This window comes from Bombus terrestris, chromosome 11 (assembly GCF_910591885.1).
Source record: "Bombus terrestris chromosome 11, iyBomTerr1.2, whole genome shotgun sequence".
NCBI classification, from domain to species: domain Eukaryota; kingdom Metazoa; phylum Arthropoda; class Insecta; order Hymenoptera; family Apidae; genus Bombus; species Bombus terrestris.
In genome coordinates, this window is record NC_063279.1 from 12,003,156 (window position 1) to 12,023,728 (window position 20,573).

The window sequence follows — 20,573 nt, forward strand, 5'->3', positions numbered from 1 at the left end:
CCTTGCAACCACTTGAAAAAACATCCCCCTTCAGTGTCCATTCTTTTACATTACTTTCCTCCTTCTCAAATTTTATCGCAACATTTTTCCTTATTTCGCTTGAAATTTATCCTTTCTAATCCTCCGACCTGTCTTCGCCGTTCTATCTATCTTCCTCTATCGAATCGTATCCGCAAAACAATATCCCGTCCTTTCAGTTGCTCGTTTCACTTTCTTCCTCTTCTCCTTCAAATTCTCTTCCACATTCTTTCATTTCATTCATTTCTTCGCCTACACGCATACACACGTACACCAATTCCGTGCAACACCTTGTACCACCTTATACCATCTTTCTCCAGCGGGACTTCTTTGCTTTATCGCACAATCCACTATTCCTAACCCCCCTACCCGTCGATCGCGGTTTCATTCTCGCCCTTCCACCCTCCGCCGTCTACCCAACGTTTCCCACATTCCCTTCTCCCTTCCTCTAACCCTTCCTCGCTGTACATCCTCAACCCCTGTACGCCGCCACCCCCACCAAATGAACGAGAGCGCCGGCCCGAAAGCCTCGGTTGAGTCAAGCTCCGGCACGGTTCAGACGAGTTCAGTCGCGCCATTCGGCCGTGGTGTTCACGTGCCATCGCAAGCTTGCAATACGTCTGTCGTTTCGTCGTCCATAAGAGCGGAAAAACATACCAAAAGAGGGAAGGGAAACGGAGAACAAGAAAGAGAGGGAGTGAGGCAAGTGGATCGCACGCGTTCGATGTTCCCGCTCGGAGAGGCCTGCCACGATCGCAAGGTAGATCCTTAGATCGTAAGCTCGTTAGATGGTTTGTTTTGACGGCCGGTCCCGCGTGCTCGTGCTAGTGCGATGTGTCTGTTTTTATAAAGACTTCTTTTTATTTTATGATCACGTTCGGTTCTTGTTTGACACGCGACCTGTTCTTGGTGCTTTTGTAATAGAAATCCGATTATCGAGCAATTGGATTGATTTTAATTAGTCTGCTTTTTTAATTTGTGTTACCAGTGAGTCGACGAGGGACCCGTTTACTAGGGACCAATTTAATTAGATTCATACGGGCTCGATGAAAGAGCGTAGATTGCGATCTGTCGTAGTTTTGGAGGGAAATTGATTTCCGACCCGCGCGAATGAATCGCGTTTCGAATCACCGACGACCGTTCTTTCCTCTCTCCCTACCTCCTTTCGTGGAATCAATTAAAAATCATTTATACGAAGCGGCCGGCACGGTTGCTAATTGACCCGTGAATTTTGTTGATTCCACGTCGATTTAAATCGACGTTTTGCCAGTTGATGTCGCGATCCATGACGAATTTTTCTATTGGGAACAAATCGATCGAAAAGCCGTTTGCCGATATCTGGAACGATATTAGATTTGTAAAATTCCCATTGAAGGTTGTCAGCCCGATAATTCGCCGGAAATGAAAGGAGAGCTTCTACTTGATTTTCGGTATTTTCAAATATTTCATTTATTTTATTTGAAACGTTTGAGGTATTTTAATTAATATTTAGAGTATAATTAGCATAGATCGCTCGAATCTTGTTAATATTTCATCCGCGCTTCAGGCAATTTTTCTTTCAAATCTCCCCACGTCCGACGAGCGTTCTTTTTTGTATCTTTCATAAGCGCAAATTGTGTTTTTCTACACGAGTGCTTTGTATCTCGCGGAAATAGATTTAAATATTCATAATTTAGAATGTTGAATTTCCTCTTGGCCTCGTTTCGCAAGCCGAGTACCAGAGGGTACGTGTTACCACGATTCCCGCCATTTTGTATAAGTCTAATTAATCCTTGAGAGGATACGGGGAAACTTGAATTAATATCGTGCGACTCGATGCACGACCACAAGACGAAAGAGAGGGAGAGAGAGAGAGAGAGAGTGGGAGGGAGGGAGAGAGAGAGAGAGAGAGTGGGAGGGAGGGAGAGAGAGAGAGAGAGAGAGAGAGAGAGAGAGCAAATTTCGCGAACGGGAAGCTGTCGTCCAAGTGGAAGAAACTTTCCCCGCCAGACCAGACGACATAACTTCCCGCTTTTGAGGCTTCCTTAATTTGCGCTCCGCGTCATTTGAAACCAGTCAGCCGCCGTTTCTACTGAAAACCATAACTGTTCGAAAATGTTTTCAAGTGCTTCGACTCATTCTTCGACTACGTTTTGCCTTTAGATTATTTAATTATTGGTTTTCTACGAACAATGACAAGGAGATCGAGGAATTCGTATACGAATAGTTTTGGGTAGATCGGGAAACTTTACGATATTACGAGATGCAAAAATTCTTAGGAAAGTTCAGGAGCCTTGGACTTTTAGCTTTTGAGAGTTCCAAATCTCCTTCGGGAAGCCTTCGCGTATTTTATCTTTTAATTGGCCGAATGAAGGGAAAATAGAGAAAAGGGGTTAAAAGTAGCGATAGAAGATTGGATTGTGTGTGAAATTTATAGAAGAAACAAGCGAAGTGCGCGCAGAAGTATACGGCTGTGAAAATAAGCTAATAATAATTAGTTTACTAAACTTTTAGAAATTTTAAATATTTGGTTTATGACAGATTGTTTCACAGCTCACATATTGGAATTACATTCGTAAAAAAGATTCCAAAGAATGATAAAAATTTGCCAAAAGTGGTTGATTGATTTATTAAACTAACTCATTACTTTTTAACTACTTCGCGATTTATTATCTTATGATTTATACTTATAACTAATTCGTTATATTTTTATGACAAACGTTTCATATCCTTTTCACATTAAATCTGAAACATTTAAGATTCTACGCTTACAAGAAAATTCTAAACTAATTTCCCCTGCTAAAACTCAAAATTTTCCGCGTCTACGCACTGATAAAGAGTCACCGCAGCGAATTCAATTCGCGTCTAACACAACACGAGACATCCGAAGCACCCTGTCGAGAGTCGCAAACGCGGGGCGTGGTTCAGCCATGCGGATACGAGTCGGATTAATTCGTCGGGACTGATTAATGAAAAAAAGAAGAAATAAAAAAAAAAAAATTGTAGCCCGGAACGCGTGTCGAACGCGGGCCGCGGATTTTGAAACGGATAGAAAAAAGCGAAGTGGCAATCGAACGGACGGGACCAGAGAACTGCGGCTAAAAAACGATATCGTAATTAATCACGTCGCTTGGAGCCGGCTCGAGACATGCCGGATAGGTTGGAAAAACAGGGTGGAACAGGATGCGCGTGTTGCCTCTGGGGGATGATCAGTGGAAGAGAGCAATTTCTAGCGTGCACTCACCCTCTCAGCTGTTTCATTTCGTTTCTTCGTGCACTCGCGTGTCGTCTATTCCGCGTTTTCGTTGCACAAGTTAGTTAGACTCGATTCTAGTCCGCCCCGATCCCGCTCCCCCCGGGCTTCATCGGGAACAATTTCAATTTCGTCCGGAAGCCCGCGACGATCACCAACTGCAACGCTCAGTGTTCGAAAGCGGCTGTCTGTTCGGGGAAAAACTGTAATTTTGGTCGTGTTCTATTATCGAATCCTCTTTTTTAAACCTCGAAATTTCCAAAGATCGGTAATTAGGATATTGTTATGCGTCTTACAGATTTTGTAGAGGCGTATTGTTATACGTCTTGAATTTTACAATCAGAGGATTAGAAAAATTTGATAACAGTTTCGGGTACGTGTACTGAGGAATGGTGAAATAATTTGCTATTTTAAGTATGGATCGGCGCGGTTAATTTTAAGATTTATGCTTTCGGTTTCTATAAAAAGTCAAATGCTACATTTCGTAACTTTCTCTGCAGTTTAATCTCGAAGTGGGTATTGTTGATACATTTGTTATTTAACTGTTCCAGTGTCTTTATTACACCATATTTGCAGACTATCTATGAACTATACGCAATGTTTCGTAAAAAAGGGATTCTACGTGAAAAAATAAATATAACAACTGGAATAGTTTAGCGCCAGACGATGTTAATACTTGAACAGTATCCCGTAGCTTTTTCGTGGTCTGACAGCTGTTTCAGTCGACGAGAACACTGAACTGCACTCGGCGCTTCTTTTAAACGATAGAAAGCCTTGTTCTACGCCGCGCTGGTGATGGATTTATTTCCCTTCGTTCTGTTTTGGAAACCGATTTCTGGTTATTAGTTTCTACCTTTGTTGTGCGGTTTACGTGGACGGATTGACGAGCGAACATCGACCGGTCCCCGGGGCGGGTGAAGTTTACAGAAACTCGTTTGTTTCTTCTTTTGTTCCGCCGGTTAAAAATAGCGACATGTATTGCCGTGGATATGTTGCGAATTGCAGAAATTGTTTGCCAGTGAAATTTTTCATACTTTTAATTGCTATTTCACGAGCGGTGTCGAGGTACTTCTCGAAAGCGATTTACATTTGATTGAAATCGGACGCATTATGCGTTCGTAATACGCCGAAAAAATGGCAGATTTCAACGAATGGTCGAAAGGGAAAAGAAATGAAATCGAACGGGGTTAATCGCTGTAACAGCGATAAAATCAAGAGTTTCAAGAAACGAGCGAAAAGAAGAAAAAATTGTGATCTCTTTTATATCATATGCGCGCATATATTATTTACATTACTACGTAGTTTTAATAGCTTCTATCATAAAGTGCTTCACGGATGACAGCCAGTTATAATCCGAAAGGGATGTACGTGTATTAATACGTTCCATCGAAGTTGCCTTATTGTGTGTGTTTCGTCAGAAAATTATTTTCTTTCGATACATCGGGACAAAAATATAAAATTGTAATTTCATCTACATATTGACATTTATATTACCATTTATAAGTATACGGATGCTTCAGTTGATTTATAACAACACTATGTGAATTTTACATAGGTGCCTACATTAATGGTGAATTAATGACTAGAATCACCAGACTATTAATCTAAATTACCTACTACTCTAAAGACATGACGATAATGTACTTTGCTATAGGAAGCAACCTTTTGATATCTTCGATGTTTTAACGTTACGATAAATGATAATTTTAAAATTATGGAGAGGGCGTAGAAACCCAATGGTAAGAAAATTTGGTACAGAAATAAAAAATCAAGAGAAGGCGATGTCGATCAGTTTAGCTTCCAAAAGGCTAAATTCATTTTTACACCTAATAAATTCTAGATGGAATAAAGTACACCGATGCATTGGAGTTCTTTGAATTGTACGGCACCATCCCGGGAATACGTAAATTGGTCAATATCGATTGACGATCTCCGGGTTGCCCTGGATCTTCGATTTTCCGCAACCAGTGACCTGGAAATTCGCACATCGGAATTTCCATGGATCGTGAAATATATGAAATATTTTCACGGTATAGTATGTTTTCCTCGGCTTAATTCTATTCTCTTGGAGATTCTACCGTACCGGTTATATTTTTCCGCGAGGTGAACTTTCGAATGCATTAAGCGCGGCTTGTCCAATGAAATACGATGGGAACTGGATAGGCTGATGCTGGAGGGACGCGTAATGAAAAGGAATATCTGCTTTCGTGCGCGCGATTTACTCTATTTTGGGTCTAACGTAGTCTAACTCGGATTTCACCTACTTTAAATTGAAAATAAAAAGAATGAAACGAGATTTAATATAACGATATTTACCGGGATAATTTAAAGTAGATACTAAGCTTTGTAGCAAGTACATAGCTAAACTAGATATGATCTAGAGTGGCTTTGTGAAAGTATAAAAATTTTCATGTTTAATTTAGATTAAGTAGCGTTCGTATGAATATGAACTTAGTTATCTTAGACGTGGTAGTTAAATTGCACTTGGTTTAAAATAATTTTATGAAAATATAACAATTAAGATGTTTAATTAAGATGTTTAATTAAGTGATATTCGCGTAGATATGAATTTAATCAGTCTGGAGCTCTGGTTTATAATCTGTGGAATTGCGACCTCTATGAGGATCGTTAAGTATTTTTTTAATCTTTATCTTTTTATTATTTATCTTTTTTTATTCTGTAATACATATTTTTCAAGTATTTTCTTCACCTTATCAAAGATTTTTTTTTCATATGGAGGAAAAGGAGATCGCAAAGTTATTTGACTATTATAAAACGAAGTCGCTGTTCAAGAGAAATTTCTTAAATTTCAAGTAACCGTAGTTGGAAAAGTAGAAAATTAATATTTGTAGAAAATAGAATCGATTTGGAAGATTGCAAATATTGTCAATTCGTTTTATTTTCAACATAAAAAAATCAATTTCGTTCCGTTTGAAATATCTCTAAAGCGAAAACAAACGAGCGACGAAGAAGGAAGTGGCTTAAACGACGATATTCGTGGAATGCAACGGGAAAATTTTAAGTATACCGTGAAGAATCTTGAACGAAATTCACTTATCGTTCTATGCTTCACGTTCGTGCGCATCAAATGTAAGATGTTTCGTTTCTTCTGGAAAATTGACATTGGCATGGAATTCTGAATCGCGATTGAATAGCGTTGGTCGAGTTATCACGAGCTGTGATCAGATTCGATTGAAATCTCGCTCTCCGTTTCTTTTTTATTCTTGAATTGAGAGTTCTGAAACCAAATGAATAATTGAAAATTCTTCCTATATTCGTCCTAAGTTTTTTAATCTCGACGTATATAAGCAGATACTCTTTTAACATTCACCGAGGTATGAATTGTTAAAAATCAGGTATTTCATACGTATGTTAGGATTTAACAGAGCAGGATATGAATATTTGTAATAATTTAGTCCAACGTAGAAGCAATTCGCGATGAAGAAAACTGCCAAGAAGGGGGACAACAATTTACAGACATCTTTAACAACACTCGAGATGAACCTAAGATGTCTCTCACAACACTGAAGTTTATCCAAAGAAAAGCTCTTACCTTTTCTTCTTCTTCTTTGATTCTTATCGGACAGACCCCTTACGAAGTTCTTTGTAGATATAGTCATCTTACAAATATAATTGAACTCTGTCAATCTTTACATTTTTGCAAGCATTGTACATTTTTTCTTAAAGGTAAATACAGAAAATAAAATGCACATATTGTTGCGATTGTTATGTCGATTTGTCTTTGTCGGTGTTTCTTTGGAAAATCAAGTATAGTTTCGATTTGCTTACTCGATTCGCCTTTGATATCGGATTTGCTTTGATCTCAATTTTCGCATGATTCAGGCTAAAGGAAGACTTGAGACTATGAAACTGTTAGCGATATCGGGGATATTAAAATTGACGTGTAAACGATGTCTAAATAGAAATTAATACACTCTTGTTCTGTGACAACGTATGATGCACGGGCTCGACACGATTCTGTCAGTGGAAATGAAGCTTAATAGTCACGTTGCATTCACATCTCCGTGTTTACGTCACGTCGATGCCACGTGTTTACCGTTGTGTAAGGCAAAGGGACAGCTTACAAGGAACGTTTGGACAACTATCGATCTGTCGAATTTTGGTTTGATTTCTCTAGATTTACGCTTTCTTTATCCTTAGCAACATTTATTCAAAAACTTCAATTTATTTGAAAAAACCGATATTTTGCTGAAGAATAAAGTCATTGCAATTTGATTTAACCGTAATTTTGTGATTAAAGATATGCATAGATAAATATATTTGCTAAAAATAAACAATTGTTCGGATAGTAACAATTGAACGATAATGTATGTGCACGTTGTGTTAGTATTATGTTATCAGATATAAATAAAGCAGGAAAACGCATTCAATCCGCCATTCAATGATTCCTCGCGTCGACGCGATGTTTTCAGAAGTTCAATCATTATCGTATTCATATCACAGCATTTGCAAACTATACACATAAAAGCTTTGTTATTTTCCCTTGCATTATGTATTTTTTCCTACACATTTTACTTTCGTTTCTTCGGCTACAAGTTTCATATTTCGATGATCGTTGATGCTGATATTAAACCGAAATATCGGAAGGCTGAGAAAAATTCCAAGACATTTCACTCGTAAAATGATGGCGCACATAAATAGGGTGTAATAAATCGAAATGTTAGAACAAAACGATGATTGGGAGGAGACGAAATAATTGGAAATTGAGAAAAACCGGATTGGTCGAGCTGCGGGAGACTGTTCGATTCTTGAAAATTTCATCGCACGTCGTAGTCACGTAAGTCGTTCGGAATTTAATTATCAGAGAGCCGAGCGGGCAGTAAAGTTACATTCGAAAGTTTTCACCGACGTCGTCTATCTTCTGGCTGGCCTAGTTCGATACACGTGTCAAAGTAAATGCGGCCCTTTCGACTGCCTGTCTAATTAGGCGGCCTTTTTAGCCAGGCGTTTGATTAAGTAGCAAATTGCCGGGCGTGCGTGAAAGGAAATTAGGAACAGCGCGCAGAACAAAAGAGGAGGGAGGGGAACAGTGGAATTAGATAAAAAGCAACGCGGGATGGAATAAACTGTGCTTTTGGAAATTTTGGAACGCTTTTGTACCTCGAATGTGGAATGATCTTTGGCTACTTTGTGATTAAATAACTCTATATCCAGCGAATGTCACAATAGAAAATATCTTTGATATCACGGAAAATCCTATGGAATCTAGTTTGCGTTTCATATGAATCAAAGCTCGTTGGCTAATTAATTTTTATAAAACAGGATTATTTATCTTGAAATTTCCACGATCTTTGCCTTTTGCCTGATAATTTTAAATGTCACCGTACGTAATGGAATTTTCTATAAAAACTTGTAAGCATATATTCCTTGTATCCGATAAAAAAAAAACTTGACGACAAAGAAATAATCAGTTTCTCCATCGCTTATTTTCAATACCTTCAATATGGTTATACGTTGTTCCAAGATGGAAACTTATCATTGTCAGAACTTTCAGGATAATCTGATACAATAAAATATCTATTGTATAAGTTATTCTCGAACGTAATCCCATTGGGAAATTGTCAAAAGTCCGATAAATTACCTAAACAACACGTATCAGATTAAAGTGGAACAAGAAAACACGTTTGACTTGGAACGAATAATATGCATAAATATTTTCGAAGCAAACAGAGAGACGCGTACGTAAGATAAAAGGGCAAGGACGGACGTATAAAAAAGACAGAATGAAGGCTCATAAAGCAGCGGGTGGTCCTTTTAAGTGAATTGGATTCGATCTGACGGAGCGGCTCAAACACTGTATCGTTCGCCCGACGTATGGGGGTGGCTCGTAGGTGTCGGGGTGGAATTTTAATTAATGCATCTACGCGAACGATATCTTAGGGATGCCTTCGCCTTTGCTTCCGCGTCTCTACCATTCTATTCGGGGTATTAAGGGGGCTCGCTTAATTATTTATTCAATCCTTTGCCATTTCTGTCTCTCTTTTTTGCAACGTTCCTTTACTTTTCTACTGTATCTTTCGTCGCGCTTGAATAAAGCCGATACTTCTGTTTATGTCGTTCGTTTTGTTCGCTTGCTGTTAAATTTTCCCCTTTTGTCAAGTTGAAATTTAAGATTTGAATAACGTTCGCTTTTGTCCATTTTGAGGAGCGTTGTATATGGTAATGTTCAAGAATGTTTGGACGCGTCGATGAATGGTGGAAATGGATGGAGAGGTGTCGATTGTAATTGATAGATTGAAACGAATGAAAGGTATCGTATACTGTATGTCGGGCATAGCACGACATTAATAAAGGACAATGAATTTTCGTATTGATCGAGAGTGAAAAATTCTTATGCGTAACGATCGCACGTATCTTTTTTTCGCAATTTATTATATTTCATCTCTGTTTCGATGACAATCTATCGGTGAAATAATCATTCGAAAATTTATATTTTACAACTATTCCCAAAATATTCAAATATATATTTATTTGATACTGATCGTTTCACTTTGGAGATGATACAATAAAAATCTCTGCACGAATGATAAATCATTGTATTGAAAGTTTTCGAATGAGACAAAGGAAATTTTCATCCTCGAAACGAATGTTCCACCGTTTAATCGACAGACGCATTCACAACCGAAAATTTGACAGTCAGTTTATCTTCCACATCGCCTGTATTCAAGATGTAAAAATCATTGCACCTTGAATTCATACCGCTCAATTCAGCATTCTGTCCCGTCGATACGTTAATTACTGCGGCCGTCCCAGTTATTAAAAGAGAAAGAAGCACGAAAATAAAGAAGACAGGAAGCTCTTATTTATTTATCTTTTCGGGAAGCACAAAGTAGGTCGTGGAAGTGGCTCGGTGGTAGCTACTAATTACCCCACGCTTCGTGTATTCACGGAAACCGAGAGAGGAAGTTGGAATGCGAGAGAAATAAGGGACAGAGAGCGTCGTGCTTCTGAATAAATCCCAGGAATATAGCGCGAAAGACGCAGCATGAAAATCCACAGGACAGGTGGCTGATTAAACCAAACGAACCGTTCGATCGTTTCTGTCTACCAGAAACCGTCTCTCTATGTTTATCTGTTTTAAAGCCGGATTCCACGTTCCATTTAACTTTTCAGGTTTCGTATTTTCTGAACGATGGGACACGGTAAATTTCTTCCTTGATCGGCAATTATTCTTGATAAATAATGGCTAGAACGAATCAACGATCGTTTTCGGTTGGTTGTGTTCGATTCTGGATCGTCAATGATGAAAATATTTGGAGATTTAGAAAATTTGTTACTCCATGGAAATTTATCCTTCGTGAATCGTTTTATACTACGTACTATAGAATTGAATTATACCTGGCGCATATTTTACATATAGTGGTAGTAAACCTGCCTCATTTAAGCGTAGTTATGTTTCAGCTTAGAACGAATTAAGAAGACGAAACGCGAGAGGAAGGCCGAGAAATACGGAGAGAGGTAACACAAGGTGATTAATAAAGTGAAACGGTACGCTATCCTCGTTCATAAAGTTTTAATAGCCGCAATTTATAAACCGTCTACTCGCGCCAACAACTCTGATAATAATTTCATACAGTTGGGACTATCTTATAATTAAAAACTTGGTGGGAACGTTCGGAGATATCGGTTCTCTCTACGCGGCCATCTACCTAACCATTCTTCGGTCATAAAAGAAACGCTCGCAACTCGTAGCTCTCTCTTTCTCTAGGTCCTTTTGTCCAAAACTGTGCACGGGTTCGCTACCAAGGCCGTGGCTATCTCTCGTCGTCGAGTTATTTGCGCGAGGTTGAATTCACTTGGTGCCGCGAAATGCACTTTGAAATATCGGCCAAAAATGTGAAGGGAAAAGAGAACGACCGTGAGAAACGGATGCGTGTGCTCAAAATTCGAGGATTGAGTTTGCTGCTACGAAAGCGCGAGTAGCATTTGTATTGCTTCGCCGATTTTCAGCTGTACACGATTGAAATTTCTTTTCGTACGATCGATATTGAGTCTCAAACGATAATTCACGGGATACTCGGCTTAAGCACTTAACTCCCCTTTGAAGAAATTAATTCTTTGAGTATTTGCACTCTTTGAGTCTATTTTTTATCTTCTGTTTATCTATAAATTTCTATGACTCTCGAATTTTTATATCTCAATTATATCATGAATACGTAATTGAGAGTGAATATACTAAGTCCTTACGAAAATAAGTGGTTAGTCTCGGGATTGGTTCCTTGCAAGATTAAAATTTATAGGTTCTTGCAAATTCAAGAATAATTTAAAAGCTTGGATGTAAACGTAACTTTGAGAGTTTAAAATTGAACTGAAAGCTTTGTTTTCGTAGACAGACTAAAAAAGGATTTGATCCTGAAAGCAAATTCAAACCGAAAGGTCGGTGTTCGTAAGAAGCTTAGATAAATATGTAACCTTGAAAGATCAAATTGTAAGCACTGTTTTCACGACAAGTTTAAAATATTTATCATTGGAGAGTCAGGATCGAATCAAAGGTCTTTCCCCCGGACAGGTTAACAAGATTTGTTTCCGGGAAAGCCGAAGATTAAACCGAAGGTACCCTTTTCCTTTCGAGTAAAACTACATGACAAGTTGAAAGCTCAATCTAAATATGGAACTTCTTTTTCTACGAAAAAATAAATTCGATGTTTCGAAAATCGAAGACTCTAAAATCAAATCCGAAGATCTGTTTTCTTAGATTAAGAAATGACTAACGTTGAAAACCGGAGGAAATATAAAAAATTTCGTCGAAATAGTTGCGAGAAGCTGAAAGAAATGTTTCTTAAAAGCTTTATGGTCTGAGGTGGCTGACTAAAGGCTAAAACGTTGCAACGTCTATCGTCCCAAGCTATGAAGATCTCGTTTTACGAAAGTTGTATATCGAGGAAGTATTGGAAACCTGAGACTCGCATTTACTAGCATAAGGTATCGTCGCTTAACGGACGTTCCATCAAATTCACCAAACAAAGAGACGGTGCTCGGATGAAATGTTGCAGAAAGCGTTGCAGTTCCTATCGCTCTTCGTCTCTTCCATCCATTCGCAAATTTCTTTTTCCCCGAGAACAGAGAACAACCAGAAAATAGAGAAACCGTGCGCGTATCCAGTTCGGTTACGAAGATAACGGCACATGGGAAATCACGACTATTGTCCGCGCACAATAAAGACAATACGCGGACGCGACGTCTGGGTGGGTTGCGAACATCCAGGGGACTCGAAGTGTGTCAGATATCCGTTGAAGAACGCGGTTACGTGTGCATAAAACGGGTGCGCGTTTGCCACGGTTAAGGTTGTAAAACGCTGTGATTTTACGACCCATTAAATATGGAAACGGCGCAGAAAAACTTCCGAAAGGAAACTGTTTCTTCTGCCAATTTTCTGTCGGAAATCGTTAGGAGGTAAAGATCTTGACGTTACCACTCATCGTTATATTTCTGCAAGACTCTATAAAATAGAGATGTTTTCTCTTTGCTTGGAAATTGACGTCGCGCTAGCAGCAAGGTTATTAATATACTGTGGACGTTCGTGTAAATTAATTTTTGTTTTGCTAATGCAATTATAGAAATCGGAGCCAATCAGAGATTTACAAAATTTCATTTATTTCAAGACCAAGTAATATAAATTCATTCAAACTGATTGAAGTTGAGAATTGGACCAAATACCGCAAAAGATTCGGCTTGTATGAACGTAATCTTGAATTCAAATTACTCGACTAATTTCAGCCTTGGTACGTGTGATAATTTTCTGCCTTTTATCCCTGAACCGCGCTTTCTAAACGTGTATCTGCAAACAGGAACGTGCATTAGCGAGGATATGCTTGCAAGACACGTTCAAAAGGAGTAACATCAGGAACGTGTTAGCAGCAAACACAACACATTCATTTCGCACGTATCAGGCTCGGCGAAACTACGTTACACCGTGGTGTTTCAAGGCATTTCCAGAATCGTTGTTTTTTGTTTTCTAACTTCATTGAAAATTAACAGATTGTTGGATTTTATGCAATAACTAACGTCTATGTCTGGCACTTTTTAATTTTTATGAAATATCGTTTTCGACCCATTCTTCCATGGAGATAACGGAACATCCTTTGACACCGTCAATATTATTTACACTTTCTATATCAAAATCCATTTTATTCGTCTAATATTCACGTTATCCGAATTAGGATTATATTCTACAAAAACTATCATCTTCTGGATGATTGCTATCGCCGCGCGAATTATCGGACGAGAAAATTCGCGTAAAATTTACCGAGAACTTGTTCTTACACGAGTGACAAAATGGAGATGAAGACGCGAGAGGAAGAAGGAACGATGACAAAAGAGGAGAAGCAGCTGATTATCGCGACGACTGGCAGGAAGGGGATTAATGCAAGGAACGAGCTGGAGAAGTCTCTTCAAGTGGGTTCGAACGAGTTGCCCTGGCTAATCACGTCCTCGCGGATTTTGTTCTTTCGCTTGGCCAAAAACTCGCTGGGCCAAAGTTCTCGAGCTCGTTAGAGATACAGCTCCTCGAGAAAACTCTGAACAGTCACGAGCTTGGAAATAAGTTATCGCGAGAGAAATAGAGAAAACGTTCTCGAGCCAAGAAATCAGGAGAACGAAATGATAATGGAGTCCTCTCGAGGACCTCCAGCCCTCATAATCGCCATTAATAGTACTCCTAATCGACCACCCTTGGTCGATTTGCAATTCTCGAAGCACGCTTGTTATCTAGTCTCGATTAAATCACAAACGCCCAGCATTCCCCTTTTCCTTGGCTTGCTTGTTTTTCTGTTTCTACGGCACTTTTAATTGCTACGAGACCGCGAAAATGCTGAGAATGGTACTTCCGATGAGAAAAATAACGAGGTTCCGTTGATTGCTTTTTTTCGCAGGTGGTGAACTTGGGTCTTAGATGTCGGGATTAATGTTTGGTGTGCTGTGATTGAATCGGGAGATCCTTTATTCCAAACTTCGTCATTCCTTTGTTACACGACAGTTTGTGAGTTTGTTTAGTGTAGAACTCATGCGTGGTTATTCTACAGATGTTTGCGCTGTGTTGTAGCGCATAAAAGTCTTGTGCTATTGGCAATTGCGAACCCCGTTAATGATAAATAACGATATTTCGTTAACGGTGTTTCGTTCGTAATTTTTCCTATTTCATAAATGTTTTAAAGTTAAATGTTATACAAACCACGTACAAACCTGTAGAACGATTTAAATTGAGAAGAAAGAGAATCGTAAAAAGGTAAATGAATTCTTCGCAAATTATACTTTTAGTTATCATTTTGTCGTTAGTTCATACTATGTATTGTTAATGTAAATCGAACAAAGCGTCGATTCGTGAACTGCAGAGTTTTGTACGTGGTAGTGTAGGGCCACAGTTTCATGAGACAAATTCCACACAGATGATAACCGATATTCCAATACTGAACTTTTCAAGCATCGACAAATAAAAGAGCGACGATAAAATTTCAAAGCTTCGCGACAGATGTCTATAAAACGACAATAAAGATCAACGATAATCATCGACACCGGACAACTTTTACAATTTCTCTTTATCGCAAACAGTCAATGCGTTTACGGAACGTTCGAAAAAAGGGCCAAACAAGCACGGAACATATGCTTCCGTGCTCGTGTTTAAACGAAATTAGAGAGGATCGTGGAAAAGAAGAACGATAATGGATTTAACTACGACCAGGAAACAGCTCTTAGCTGGAACTAAACAAATTTTCCTTGCTTGTGAACAAATTTTCGATACCCGCGCACGGCGTCTGCCAGCAATTATAATCGCTTTCTTTTTTTAATGTAATCTTTTTTAACAAAATTTATTAAGTAAACGTTATTCCGGTGCGGCAGTTTTGTTGAAAGCGTTTCAATTATGATTTGAGGCCGTGTTTCGCTCCAACGAAGTTATTTACTCTCGCGTTCTGCACTTTACTTGTAATTGCTCCTATATCTTGTCACCCTCTTTTAATTATTTTACATCTCACTGGACATGACAAAAAGAAAAATATAATTAATTATTCGGTTTTTATTCGGTAATTTGTTGTTGTCGATATTTGCGTTTCGACAGATTCGAACCTTGTGGTCGATTCATAAACTCGCGGTAGAAATACGCGAACTGCTGCTCGGTAAGTTCCTGAAAGCCTTTTTAATTATCCTCCTCCCCGGCCAGTGTTATATTTTAATAAAATCGTGCTGCTTTTTCCTACATTTTGCTCGCAGCTCTCGGCCACTTTCCATTGCCGCTTTATTCAGAGAAAGAAACGTAAAACTGTTATTGACGTTATAACATCCGGCTGTTCGTTTCGATACATCCGCTCATTTGTATTATCACCATTTGTCGTCGTTTCTTTCACGAACCCATTGTCGTGATTCTCATTATTAGGAGAAACGTTCGAGCGAATGAATAAAAACGTAACAACCATTGATATTAATCATTTGATGTCTTTCGATATATGTTACTCGTAATTAATTAAAATTAATGCAATATAGCGAAAACGGAAAATAATATCGTTATTATTACAATTAATAATTTTATCATTACCAGAGACATTTGCGCGTTTTTGATAAGAAAAAATCTGATACCAGTGATTTTCATTGACTTGGTAATTCCAGAATTGAATGGGAAGTTAATCTACGAAATTATTTCAATGAATTCCCTTCTCTTTGAAACATGTCGTTAAGTACCAATACTAGAAGTCGACCTGGGAAGCAAAATTAATTTCGAACTTCGAAGATGTGCTTGCGCCAGGAATCGCTTATCCCTGAGTATATCCGGCAAGTACATTTGTGTGCGATTTATAATTAATTCGTGGCGTAGACGAGCGTGTGAGGCCACTTTTCGTCGCCTGTGCGTGACAGAATGTGACTACTTGCGACGAAGACTCGGCGAATTCGGCGGAACTAGTTTTTGACGGGTGCAATCGCACCCACGCTGGCCGGGTCACGCGAATTATTCAAAAACGGGCCAGCGGGGAAGCCAGGTCAGCGGCCAGCTCGCTTCCTAATTCGTCGACCGTCGCACCGGAGCCTGCATCCGGCGAACTTGTAGCGAAATCGTTTTAACAAGGTCATGTAGATGCTTCATGAATAGAGTAGCTATGGAATTGTCGCGCGACGTAAAATTACTTGTCCAGTAGGGTAAAGAAAATTGATAGTAAAATTTAACCCCTAAATATATGATATATTCAAAGATTTTGAAATTGGTAACTTATGGGTCAGGAGAATAATGGAAAAGTGATTCTAAAATTTTGTTATTTGAAAGGAGAAGAAACTCTGATGTATAACGTAAGAGAATACGTTTTATACCTTAATCTCCTCAGAAACGAATTTGTGAAAGTTGGAAAAAAGATTATTACCTTAAATTTTCCTGAAAGACGTAATTACGCACGCATATGTAGCCATTGTCTATTAATCATTCTTCGAAGGAACTATATTTTTAGGAAGGAATTATATTTTTTAATGGAATTATGCTTACATTAAAAAAGAATTAAAGATGCTTGTACTTATAAAGTATACAGTATTCCTTTGGTACTAACCTAATCGAAACCAACTCGACATGGAAGAACAGTAAAAGATTGAGATCGTAATGTATAATAGGTACTTGAGAGAAATAGCATGGACATCCAAGAAATTAAATGTAACAACTTCTTTTTTATCCTCGGTAAATTATTTATCTGAAAATATTTGTTTTCAGTTTATAATACTTTTTATGTAAGTACAAATTTCTCAGTTATCCAAGTCAATATTTTTTGTTCTACAGAACACACTTCTTTTTTCCAAGTTATGCAAAGTTTACTTTTGCTCTTGCCACTTTTATCGTTTTATTACAACCAACGTCCTACGGGTTGGCCAACTCGATCCACACGGTTACATACAGTTTATAAAGTCCTCTGAGTAAACGCGATAAGAAAAATGATGTATGTTGGCGAGAAGTGGTGAAAATTTTATGGGAAACGGGCCGACGTGAGCGACGCGGCGTTGACAAACGCTGACCGGAGCAGGGGTTCAGCTGTTGTTCTACATGATTAAAATCGTCTACATTGGCTGCTGGGAAATTTCATCTCAATGTGCACTTGATTGTGTTTAAATGGCTAATTAACCGCAGTTGAACGTAGCTCGAGGTGAGGAAAAGAACGAGATCCTTCTGAAGAATCCTCGTGCAAATACTGACGGTGTTATTTTTTATATCACGTTGTTATTTTTTATATGACGGTGTTATATATAGACGGTGTTATAGCTTACAATGAAAACGAGGCGTCATATAAGAAAAGGATCGAATACGTAGTATAAAAAGTCGCGATAAAATGTCAACACGTGCGATGTGACAGGTAATAGCGACGAACAAAGGATTTACGATCATGTCATTTTATTTTATACATATTTCCTTTTTTTTTTTTTTAGATCATTCTTAACATTTGACAAATAATTAATTTCTTTACGTTCATGTGAATGACGTTCTAGTTAATCATAATTCAGTATCGATATTTTCGTTTCAACTTTTTTTTTCAGTTTTTATTATCCTGAATAAACACAACGAGATGACAAAGGTTAGAATGCCAAATGAGCGTAGCCTATGTTTCGAAATTTTATTCAAATAAGCTCTTTCCGAACGTCCCGTACTGAGATTTAATATTTTATCAAACTCGATGGCGTAGCGGAAATCCCCATGAATGCAGTTAAAAGATTGGCTTGTCCGCACCAACGAAACACGCAACCGGCAATCAGAGAAATCAATTTATAGAAAACATGCACTGTGTACGTGTACAGTTTGCAAAATTTCAATCTTCCCCTTTCATTCAACATCGCAATATGTCGTACCTCTTATCAGCTCTTTTAAGCTCGCTATTTTCCCATTTTCCTCTCTTGTTCTCAAAAAACCAGCCAACTACGCGCGTTATCGACATCTCAAACCAAATAACATCCGAAATACTCTTCTGATAAATTTCTCTTGCAGCAGCTCATAAAAATATTCCCTAGTACTTTTACACACTTTTCACAAATATATTATTGCGTTATACGAAAAGATGCTGTTGATCTTGAAATTGAGAAGCTATCCCTCTCGCTATTATTTATGCTTCACAAAATAACGTAACTGATACATATTTAAGTATTCTGTTTTTCGTGATTTAATCTGTACATAATTTCAAACTAATTTCAGATTTTACCGATCGTGTTCATGACATGAAATTTCAAAATGTTTAGTATAAAGCACACATATACGTAACATTTTTAACGACAAGTTGTGAAATACTGTCGTGCGTTACTATATCTTTTTCTCCAAAATTTCTCTCCTCTTCGACCCGAATCGTAGCCAGAATGTTGGTTGCGCTTTCTATCAGCGGACTGGCGATATTTCTAATTAATTTGTGAGCGATCGGACCGAGGACTGTTCGTTTTATTTGTCGTCGAGGCGGCACACTGGAAGGGTGGCTCAGTGACCTGGCTGTGACCTGGTTTTCGAACCCCCGGATCGACCTTCCGCCACCCACCTGCACCCAGTTCGCTGCCAGCGAACCGAATTTCTGGTTTCCGCCTCTCGTCATTTCCTTCGCTAAGTATATCGCCTCGTCGGCCTCTTTGCTAGCTACTGATGCGACATCGCCTGTTATTGTTGCTTCAGACGTTCGATTCCTTCTGTACTTGTTCTGTTCGTTCCTTCCACTGCGAAACTCTGAAGCAATTCGCATCCATTTATATATCGTATACCTACGGATTTACGTAGATTTAGTACTGACATAAGGGTTACATAGCGAAGATCCTTCTTTCTTTTTTTCCAGATTAAAGTGGAGAAGATGGAGTGGAGTAGATGAGATCATTAGGAGTTTGTAGGTGTAAGGAGAGACGACTCGTAAAAGGTTTTCTTGCTTTTCGATAGAAGGTGGAGAGGCGGGATTGCGAGACGATAAGTTGTCGTTAACGAGTGTTCGAGGGTATAAGTAGTGCTTTTCTGATGAAGGTCGTTAGAGGGAAGTAGGTGTGGTTTTTAATTGGAGATGCTTTGGCAAAGGTTCCTCGATATTCGGCTCGTAATTAAGACGAGTGTATAAGAGTCTTACATGTTTATCCTCGGTAACGTATCTTGATTCTTGCAACGATGAAATTGCGGATACCAGACGTCGTAATATCAGGTCATTCCATAAGTTGCTCTGCATTTTCAATTTTTAATATCAGATGATAACTGCTGTAACTTACAGTTGACAATTGGAAGAATTATAAGATTAATGGAGACTCGATAAATATTAATGAATCGACAAGCGTACATATGTTAATACTACATTATTACATTACATAAAATATGACTTAGTATATTTAGATATTTTAGCGAGCACTGGGAAGAAAAATATTTTGTCTAAGTCGGTGTTGGTATAATTCGCGTATCTTCAAAGAAGTTTCTATGAAATCCCGGTGGATTTGAGAGCCGAAAAGACCGAAGAGAGCGGTGTACGTGATTTGCGTATTATGTATAAGTATTATGCGCAAAGTAGAGGCGTGTTATACTCTAAAAGAAGAAAAAAGATGTCCGTGAAAGGACCGGAGAATATCACCGAACTTTTCTCATTCTCCTTCTAGCATAAAAAGTACTTAACGAAAGCGAGGATGGCAGCTTGTGAAAGGATTGGCATGGAGGTATAAGTCCTGCCAGTAAAATAATTTATTAATAACTACACATGAGATATTTTACACGAGATTTTCTTTTCCTTTGTTACTCTCTAAAACACATTAAAATCTAATTGGAATGATTTTTTCGGCTATTAACTCCAGGAAATCTGCGGCATTACTTGCGAAGGCACAAAGAACAAAAATCAAAAAGAGAAAGTTCCTTTAATCTTCAGAAGGCTTAATTAGCGAAGAAATCGATCCGCAAAGCGGAAGATCCGGATACGAATTCCAATTCCACGATAATCCAATCGGTCAATTCTTCCTCTCTTCTCTTCTGCAAAGAAGCGATCGACATTGAACACCGCTCGTATCCTCGCGTTTACACGACAAAATTTACTCTCCAAGAAGCAGACGTCCGATAATCGTTCCGGCAAAGAAGGAATTCGTTATTTACTTTTCGCCCCTTTTCTCATTTTTCCTTCATAAAGGTACGTGCTATTTGACTGAGAGAAGCATGGAAAATAAAAGCCATTGTTTAATGGGCCAACGATAATTTGTAGCAAAAAGCCAGGCAGAATGGTGCGATTAAGCGACGAAAATGGTATTTGCGCGACGTTTTGTGCTATCATGTGGACGTGCATTGGACGAAAACGAAATTCGACACAGTCCTCCGAAACAAAAGCGAGCGGAACATTCGATTCGATGGTGAATGAAACCA

At 38.5% G+C, this 20,573-nt stretch overlaps 1 protein-coding gene across 3 annotated transcripts in view; it reads left to right on the forward strand.

Annotated features, from left to right (window-relative positions):
* Positions 1–20,573, forward strand: part of LOC100650123 — a 108,654-nt gene that overhangs the window by 45,597 nt on the left and 42,484 nt on the right. The window contains exon 1 of one of the 3 annotated variants that reach the window (XM_003399228.4): positions 559–778. The exons of the other annotated variants lie outside the window; for them this stretch is intronic. The gene's annotated coding sequence lies outside the window, so the exon portion shown is untranslated. Of the gene's footprint in view, positions 1–558; positions 779–20,573 lie in introns of those variants that run through there. 3 annotated transcript variants of the gene reach the window in all.